Here is a 10,245-nt window from a genome sequence, read left to right as displayed (position 1 = left end):
CACCTTGATTAATTCCAGGTGTAATTTTGGGGTGTAGATGCAGTGTTGAGAGGTGGCGAGTTAGCAGGTGATTGAAGGGCAGAGAGTCAGAGGAACGACATGATTCCCCCTTAGTTTGTGTGTATATGTCTGTGTACGAGAGAGATAAAATGTCATCATATGAATCTCAAGGTCTAATCGTGCCTAATAGCATCACAGGGTTCGAGCTGTGCTGATGGATGCTCGGTTTCGTCTCATGTTGGAGTGACATGTCGGAGACGGAGAGGAAATAATGACCACTCATTCAGTTTTGGTACTTTTCCATACGAGACCTTTTTGTTAACAGGTGCTGCAACGCCAGAAGAGAAATGAACCAGTCAGTCACTCTACTGTAGGTCGCAGAGAAGCGCTCTTACAAAAGAGGATAATCTTTCATCTAATAACCATCACGTCTTTACCTCCTATGTATCCACTGATATCTTAACATCTTTCTTATTTATAATTTATGGAGTATGATGTTTTAAGTACAGTACTAATTTTGTATTATGAAGAGTATATATATACTAGATGTGTATGTGCGTGCTACCTGTCTGTGCATGTGTATGTTGTACATTTGTATCGTTTCATTGACGTTTAGCTAAAAGAAATTTAAGAGATTTGTTCTTCTCGAAATATTGAATATTGAAAAGATGAATATTTATGTTCATTGTCTCTTGTTTAACTACCTCCCTGAATAATTTTATTTCACAGTTGATGGATTTTAGTTCTTACGTTGGATGCATACAGACTCCCTTGATCTTTATCTTCTTGAGAAAATGGCCCGTATTGGTGGTCTCCTTTTTTCCTAAAAACAGTCATTATAATTTACATTGTCTTCGAGAGATTTCCTGTAATGCCTCCAGCCGTTAGATTTTATCAGCCAACTTTAGTAGACAACTTTAGTTTTCACTGTGCTTTCGGAAATTTCGTGTGACAGCGGAAAAATTCCTCTGATGCTGTGTCATCATGTTGCTCTCTCCGGATCTAGATGTCTAGATCTTTAGGTCTTATAGACCCTTTTGTGCAAAACTGTAACAGTCTTCTTGGCAACATTAGGGAATTGGTGTTCAGGAGTTTGAGAGTGGCTGTGAAAGTACTTGAAGTAACGTGCATCATTGCCCCAACTGTTAACTCTTGTGATATACATATATGCACAGGCACAGGCACAAACACACACACACACACACACACACACACACACACACACACACACACACACACACACACACATATATATATATATATATATATATATATATATATATATATATATATATTTCCATTATTAGGCAATTTACCTTTTTGGCTTTTAGTAAGTCCCTTTGGGATGACGTGGCTAGCGTCACGCCTTCCCCTCTAATACTCATTTGACTTATGTGAAAGATAAGTGTAATCAGATTTTGCATGGAGTATATGTTAATTTCTATTACAAAAAAAGTTCTGCGCAGGCCTAAGGATGAGGATAAACATCTTCCAGACAAATAATCTCATTGGGATGCTGTATTCCTTTGATTACTATCGTATATCAGTGTTTACTTTATCATTAAAACTAAGCTTTCGTAGAAAAGTGATAGATGAGTTGTTGACTGAAGTGTTGTGCTGTTTAAACAGTTTATGGAAACATCAACGAAGGCTCTGAGGAGAATCTGCAGCAATTACAAGACATAAAAGACGGTACTTACAATAAGTGTTGAAGGCAATAGTTATATGATATCACTATTGAATAAATATATCTTTTGTGATATTAGATACGGAAACGAATGTGCTTGGAAGAAATACAAAACCTGCAACTGAAATTATTTTCTCGTGAATCGTATTCAATGTAGAATTTTGAAAGATGGAAAATCATTTTATTTAAAAATGCAGTTTTCAAGCAAAACATATAAAGGGACTGCTTGGGAAATTCTGAAACAGCAAAGATTCAGAAATGAAAGCCAAAATAGTATATATTTATGTATTTAAAATCCTTGTAGAAAAAATACCACTAAGCTCAAGTGCGTAAAATCGTGTAAACAGGGTAGGAGAATGGACACCAACATGTACAAGATTTATAAATAGTTATACACACACACACACACACACACACACACACACACACACACATATATATATATATATATATATATATATATATATATATATATATATATATATATATATATATACATATATATATATACACACACACACACACACATATATATATATATATATATATATATATATATATATATATATATATATATATATATATATATATATATATATATATCATAAATACATATATAAATATTTGACTCATAGGGATATCTGAAGTTCAAATACAAATGTCACAAGGGAGAATGAACCAGAGTGTGGGCTTGACCAGGCAAATCTGTAAGGACATTTCCAAAAAGGACTGATACAGCACATATTAGAGGAAATTTGCATGTGGTAGCATGCAAACACATGTGACATATGTACAGTCACAGACAAAACTCCCTTTCCCCTAGGTCTGGGTTACTCGGGAATATGGCAACGACACACTCTTTCGAGTCCGCCGAGAATTGGGAGAGTACCTTAGCGATAGTTAAATATCTTAGGTTTAAGCAAAGCGTCTCAAACAAATCCCTTTCGTTCGTTCAAAGTGAATACTTTAACTATCGCCAAGGAAGTATCCCTATTCTCGGCGGACTCGAAAGAGTGCGACGTTGCCATATTCACGAATAGCCCCGACCAGGGGCAGAGGAAGTTTTGTCTGGGGCTGTACACACGCTTAAAAAAATCTTTGACATTTGGAAAGAGTGTATGGAGACTTTCTGGAGAACACTTGACCTGGATTACTTTTTTTAATGAAAAATGACAAGCGTATTTTTTTTAGTATGCGAATCAGGTTAACTCTCCTCTTAAACTGCGTATATTATATACACATTTCTTTTGAAATAAAAAGACAAATTTATATATTCCTATGTTATATTCACACTCTTATGAAACTTTTATTTCATAAAACAATAGCGTTGCTTGAACCATGTGCAAAATATTGTAAATTTTAATTCATTGGGTAATATTGTTTGCAAAATGTGGGTATAACCGTGGGCAATCCCACATCACCTCTGCCAAGTAATCTATGCATATGATTACTTGAACTCAGAATATTATGCAACAGAAACTGTAAAGGGTCCCATAGACGTTACGATCGCCGGATCCGGTCGTCTGAACCGGAAGTAAACCTCACTGTCTATGGCATTCTCCTCCGACCAAAAGTGGGCGGAGTCCGTCGGCCTCTCCGACCAGCTTGCAACCTGCCGTTGCCAGGTTCGTGGCTTCCGTTTTAGTTCAGGTGGCCGGAAGCCTCCACGTCTATGGCGTGCTCTTAAGATTTACTTCAGTTTCAACTAGACGCTGAAAGGGTAACATGGCAGCTACGTCGGCAGATGAGTTCTTGGAGGAGTTTATTGAACGTCATAGGGAAGCGGAATGAGGTTTACGATGATTTAGTTTGAAAATTACAGGAGAAGGATGCAATACATACATATATATATATATATATATATATATATATATATATATATATATATATATATATATATATATATATATATATATATATATATATATATATATATATATATATATATATATATATATTTATATATATATATATATATATATATTATATATATATATATATATATATGTATATATATATATATATATATATATATATATATATATATATATATATATATATATATATATATATATATATATATATATATATATATATATATATATATATATATATATATATATATATATATATATATATATATATATATATATATATAGTATACACACACACACACACACACATATATATATATATATATATATATATATATATATATATATATATATATATATATATGGCTGGAGAAGAGAAATGAATGATCTCACGCTTATTTATTTAATTAATTGAAACTTTACCCTGGTGACTGGTTTAATTATCCGAGAATGGACGAGCAAGACCCGACATGGAATTATTATAATTATATGGTCTCCCCTCTTAAAAAAAGCACACTTGTATGAGACAGCCACTGTCACTGTACGAGAGGTTGCTGGCCACACTTCGCTTCTGCGCCACTAGTCGTTCCTTGGGTCATATAATCCCAGAGATGTGTAAAGCAATTATTCAAGATATGCAATACGAGTTTACAAAGGTAAAAAGTAATTATGTTGCATACACGGCATCCTGCATAGTCTAGTGGCATATAGGCTAGTTTACAGTAGGTCTATGATCCGTTAAGGCAGAATAGGCCTTTGAACCTACGTTTCTGTAGCCAAGTAAGAGTAAAATTTTCAACTTTATTTTGTACACAAAACTTTTAATTCATACAAGGAAAACTGAAATATTATTGAAAATATTATCATAAACTTTTATTCTATGTACGAAAAAATGATAATGTAATTTAAACAATAGTACCAATACATACATAAACACACACGCACACACACACACACACACACACACACACACACACACATATATATATATATATATATATATATATATATATATATATATATATATATATATATATATATGCGAGTGTGTGTGTGTGTGTATTAATGCTATTGTTTAAATTACACTGGCGCCTAAGCGAAGTGTGTCCAGCAACCTCTCGTTCAGTGATGCTGGTTGTCTCGTACACGTGCACTTTTTATTTCTAGAAGAGGGGAGACCATATATAATAATTCCATGTCGGTCTGCTCGTCCATTCTTGGATAATTAAACCAGTCACCAGGGTGAAGTTTCGATTTATTAATAAACAATCGTTAAATAATTCATTTCTCTCCTCCAACCACAGTTTAATCCAGGTTCTCCTTTTTCGCTGGGGTTTTCCAGTTTCTGCTTCAAGAGCGCAGGCTATACACTCGTACAGCGTCATCACTGAGCGGAGCTGACACGTCTTCACTCGACCAGGTTTCGGCAAACTGAAGTGAATCCGAACGTCTTTGGGCACCGCGGATACCGGAACTAGAACGGAACCTGATCCGCCGGTCGTAACTTCTATGGGGCCCTTAAGAGTATGCATATATAGACGATCATACATATTAGATGAAATGATGTGTTTAAATTTACTGTATACAAAATTCCTCACCAATATTTATACATATTCATATTCTTACTCTGGCTAGATAATCAAGTTAGGAAATCAGCGCTCACGTCAGTGTTTTCAAGTGTACAGTATGTATGAACCCCAAATATATTGAAAATGAAATAGACGCAATTAGGAATATTAGAAAGAAATTTAAATGTCCTGTAATTGTACCAGATGATGCATTAAGAACGGCAAACAAAGGCTTTATGGCAATAACAACACAGAACCATGAAACACAAAAACTTACTTATGTTGCCATTTAAAATATTTAAAAATTTTATTGTTCAAGTGGCACTTGAGAACAATAATACATATAAAAAAACAATCATAATGAACTCTCATAACAATACCAAAGGATGCATATATCAGATACCGTGTAATTCATGCGGTGAATTCTTAGTTGGCGAGTCTCTTAAATCACTTCAAAAGAGAACTGAACAACAAAAAAATATGTAAAACATGCATAAGACAATCCAGTTTTGGTCCATGCTAAAGAAATAGATCATGCTATTATTTGGACTAGCACAAAACAATTGATATATTGTAATAAAAAGATACACTTTTCACTAAGAAATAATCCAGGTCAAGTGTCCCCCAGATACAAGATTTGTAAATAGAACATTCACCCTGACAGAAAGTTTCGGTCCAAATGTTTTTAAACGTGTGTACTAGCTCCATCTAACATGTATAGGCTCTGCTGCATATTTATTCTACTATAAAGCCTACCTGTCCTAAAGAATGTCAATATAGACGAAATGGTCAGTACTATAGCCTCTTCTTATATATATATATATATATATATATATATATATATATATATATATATATATATATATATATATATATATATATATATATGTGTGTGTGTGTGTGTGTGTGTGTGTGTGTGTGTGTGTGTGTGTGTTTGTGTTTAAAAGCATGATTAATCGTATTTAAGCAAAAAGTCAATGCCATAAGTTTAATAATTTCGCACATTGAGCATTTTCTTGCTAATATTAAAGAAAAAGGGAAAGCTTTTGCAGCTTTCGCACACCCCTCTACCAGCTCGGATAAGGGCCGCTAAAATCAGCTAAGGACTCACTTCAGACCGAAATGTTTCGACGTTAAATTTTGCCAAACAAGAATTTATTTATATTTTTTTTCTTACCCGTCTGTGACCTGATAACACATGGAAAATTTTCCTCATGGCAGTTTTGTAAACTGATACCGATTTCTAAATTCTATGCCACCCTCTGAGAATTGCAGGAGTAAAGATTATAAGAATATATGGGAAATGCCAAAACATATCGGCTGAACAATAAAGCTAGTCAAATAACATTAATTTTTTCTGTTACTGACATGTCAAGTGCTGTTGAATGGAAAGTCTTAAGTGAATGAGTAAGATACCTCGAGGCACAGTTTGGCAAGGAGTCAATATCCCCTGCACTCAACCTTCCGTCTGAAGTGCTTAGATTAACTATTTTTCTACCGTACTTCAGTTAAAATCCTTTTTATCTGTCATGTGTTCTTTGTTTCTGAAAGCAATTACTTATTATACTTCATCTAATAATTTTTCATCTAACTGTAAGGAATGTTCTAATACTGTATCACTGGGATCGCCAGTCCTTTTCACCTATGGTTGTTTAATCTGAATTTGCTGTTAATATGATTGTATGTGAAATTGCTGTGTGTTTTTTATCACTTTTTATCCCTTTGTTTCTTTTTCAGCGTATCAATTGTAAGGGATACCAAGTCGTACAAAATTGCTTTTGGTGTTGGGTACTGATCAGTTTCATACAGCTCTGACTTTTGATCTTCACTAATTATTTTTCAAGTTTGTTTGTACTATCCTTAGACGTTCTTCCTTCTCACCACAGTAGGTTTGTTTTTCATCTAAAATATTAGTCAGAATATTTTCCTTGCATAACGGAGGCACACGACCGGATTTTCGTTTTTCAACACGGATATAACGATATCTTTTCCATATTTGTCCATCGGTCTTCTCACTTCACCTCAAGGTAGGTAAAAGCAGGAACCATTGCCTCTGAAATCTTAGCAGGTTTGGGATGACCATATTTCGTTCCAGAGGGAGTTTGGCAGAATGTTTTCGTGGGGGCTGAATGATATAAGCCTTCAGCAGCAATTTAAATAAATTATTTATATTAATTTCCATGGCATGATCAGCGTTTCCTTTCCATTCGCTTCCAGAACAGTGCCAGACATGAAAACATTAACATAGTTCATTATTTTAATCCCGCAGGAAACTTATTTATTTTTGTTCTCATTCACCCGATGTTCACCACAAATATAACGATCATGAAGAAAATCCCAACCCGGTACCAGATATCTTAGAAGTTTGAAGTCATAGGGATGTTTTGGCGTTTTGACTGGGAAGCTTTAGCCCTTCTTTCTTTCATACCTACTTTCCTACATTGTTCCACCATTATCACACATTTCAATCTTCTTGACTGAAAGCGTTTTCCAGATTTCCATTTAATGTTGTAGCCTTTTATTGTTTTCACTCCCTCGGGAAGTAGTTGTTTCCAAATTTGATATTTTGCTAAATGAGGACAGGTTTTTGAAGAAAAACAATCAATGGCAGGTAGGTAAATTGTCCTCATGCAAAGCTTCTTAAAGAAAGAAAGAAAGATAAATACCATTACTTTGGGAAAATGATAAAATCTTTCAAAATAAGATGCACGTCTGTTTTAAGATCTTATTATTTAACAGAGGAGAAGGAATAAAATTTCTTGACGTTCCTTCGCACAAGTTACGTACTGAAATTTTCGTGCTGAGAAATTTGTTTATACTGTTCTTTTAGAGTGTGTTGAAACATTTTGCTCCAGAGTGAATGCCAATGGAGATATTCAACAACTAAAAGCTGAGTTTCAGTAGCAATTTTTCCAAGATGGTGACCAAATCTTGTAGATCTAGTATACTAGCATACTCTCAAGCTTCCTTTCAGGAAGACGATAAATCCTATCCAAACTTTCACTAATTTTTTCCTTGTTCTGTCATTTCATCTCCCTGGTAACTTTCCTAATTGGGGATCAATCACGGGAAACGTTCCGGAACGCCCTGTCCCCTTCTCTTACTCTCTAAGTCTTTGAAATGAAGGGTTTGATCGAGTGCGAAATTTAGGTCCACACAAAAATTACTACCAATTGACCCACATCTTTGTGGGTCAATTAGTAGCGCCCTGGCCTTTTATTTGAGAGACTGGGGTTTGATATGTGTGTGTGCATGTGTGTGTGTTTTGTGTGTGTGTGTATATATATAAAATATTTGTTAAAGATTAATTTGCTGTCTCGTGCATATGATTCTGATTCCTTGGCTGCAAAGTTATGTCGACGTAAAATCTACATTCCCTTATAAATTCCTATTTACAGAGATTGGTTCTTACGTTGAAATCTCCATTTGATTATATCGGGTGAATGATTGAATTTTATCTTTTTCTGGTAAATCACTTCTTAGTCCCAGTGAATCATGCTGAAATTAATATAAGGAACAGTTTTCCTTTTCCAAAACCATATTTCAAAAAATTGCTCGAGTCGACTTGTTAATTGTCAGACATAAAATAGGTGAACTACGCATCAGTGGTTCTCGTATGACCATGATTTTACTGAATCGTATAATAGGAATACTGTTCCAATTAATAAAGAATCCATTTAATACTGTGATATAACAAAAGTCTGTACTCTAATTTATTCAAAGCCGCCATGCAAATTCAAATGAACAAGGTCTAAGAATGATTAAGTAGTGCTCTTATGTTTTCCTTCACTTTCTTTTCGTCTCATCACATAAAAGAGCTTGCTCAGGTCTCGAGTCATCTGAGCAAGCGTTATTAACTGAAAACCAGAATTAAGATTTCACGTTTATCAAGTACTAATATTTTTGATAGCATAGAAAATGGAATGATAACTTAATAACAGTAATTATCTCTTCCCACCATTTCACGCCAAATCACTTTCTAAAATAACCGACCCGCCCTACACTCTCCTCTTGTCTTCGGACGCCTCGCTATTTTATTTCTTTCTTCCTGCCCGGGACGAAAATACCTCACATACTGTTATCTGGACTCGGGAGGAGAGGTTTCACAACAAGCACAAAATTATGGTTTTATCCATGACATACTCCGTGTTCAAGCAGGATCTCTCTCTCTCTCTCTCTCTCTCTCTCTCTCTGTTTCTGTTATATATATATATATATATATATATATATATATATATATATATATATATATATATATATATATACACATATATATATATATATATATATATATATATATATACATATATATATATATATATATATATATATATATATATATATATATATATATATATATATATATATATATATATATATATATATATATATATATATATATATATATATATATATATATATATATATATATATATATATATATATATGTGTATGTATGTGTGTGTGTATGTGTACACACATGTATGAATTTAAACCTTAATTGCGAGAGTCAAAATCCTCTATTTGAGAAGTCTTACCTAATAATTTTCCTGTCAGTTTCATGTCCTTTTTACTTCATTTTTTGGTTTATTACAGGCTCGTGGATTTCTTATGTGTATTTTTTTTAACCTTTCTCTTTCCATTCACTCGCCATATTTAGTTTTGCCATTGTATTCTCCAGTTATCCAATCATATTTTCCGCCATTTGACATATCACGATTGGTTAAGAATGAATCGCTATGGCGTATTCAGTTTTTGCAATTTCCGCTTGTGAGCACCAAACAGTAAAATGCCAAGTATGCCCATATTTTGTATTTGCTTGTCTCAATTTGAGTTTCTTTGTAATGTATTAAATACATGATTCGTTAAGCTATGACTGACTGCGTATTTGGCTCAAATGGCGTTTGATAATAATAATAATAATAATAATAATAATAATAATAATAATAATAATAATAATAATAATATACGGACGCTACATACCATACCATTGTCTATTAGTTGTTATAGAATGAAGCCACTATGTGTGTCATGGCTCTCTCGTTGCAGATCATTAGTTGCTTGATTTCTCTTCCATATAACAAGTCCTCCTTCGGACTCGACTCGTGTCTTTGGC

This window comes from Macrobrachium rosenbergii, chromosome 8 (genome assembly GCF_040412425.1).
Source record: "Macrobrachium rosenbergii isolate ZJJX-2024 chromosome 8, ASM4041242v1, whole genome shotgun sequence".
In the NCBI taxonomy this organism is placed as follows: Eukaryota; Metazoa; Arthropoda; class Malacostraca; order Decapoda; family Palaemonidae; genus Macrobrachium; species Macrobrachium rosenbergii.
The sequence above is the reverse complement of the archived record's forward strand: the minus strand, read 5'-3'. Positions refer to the sequence as shown.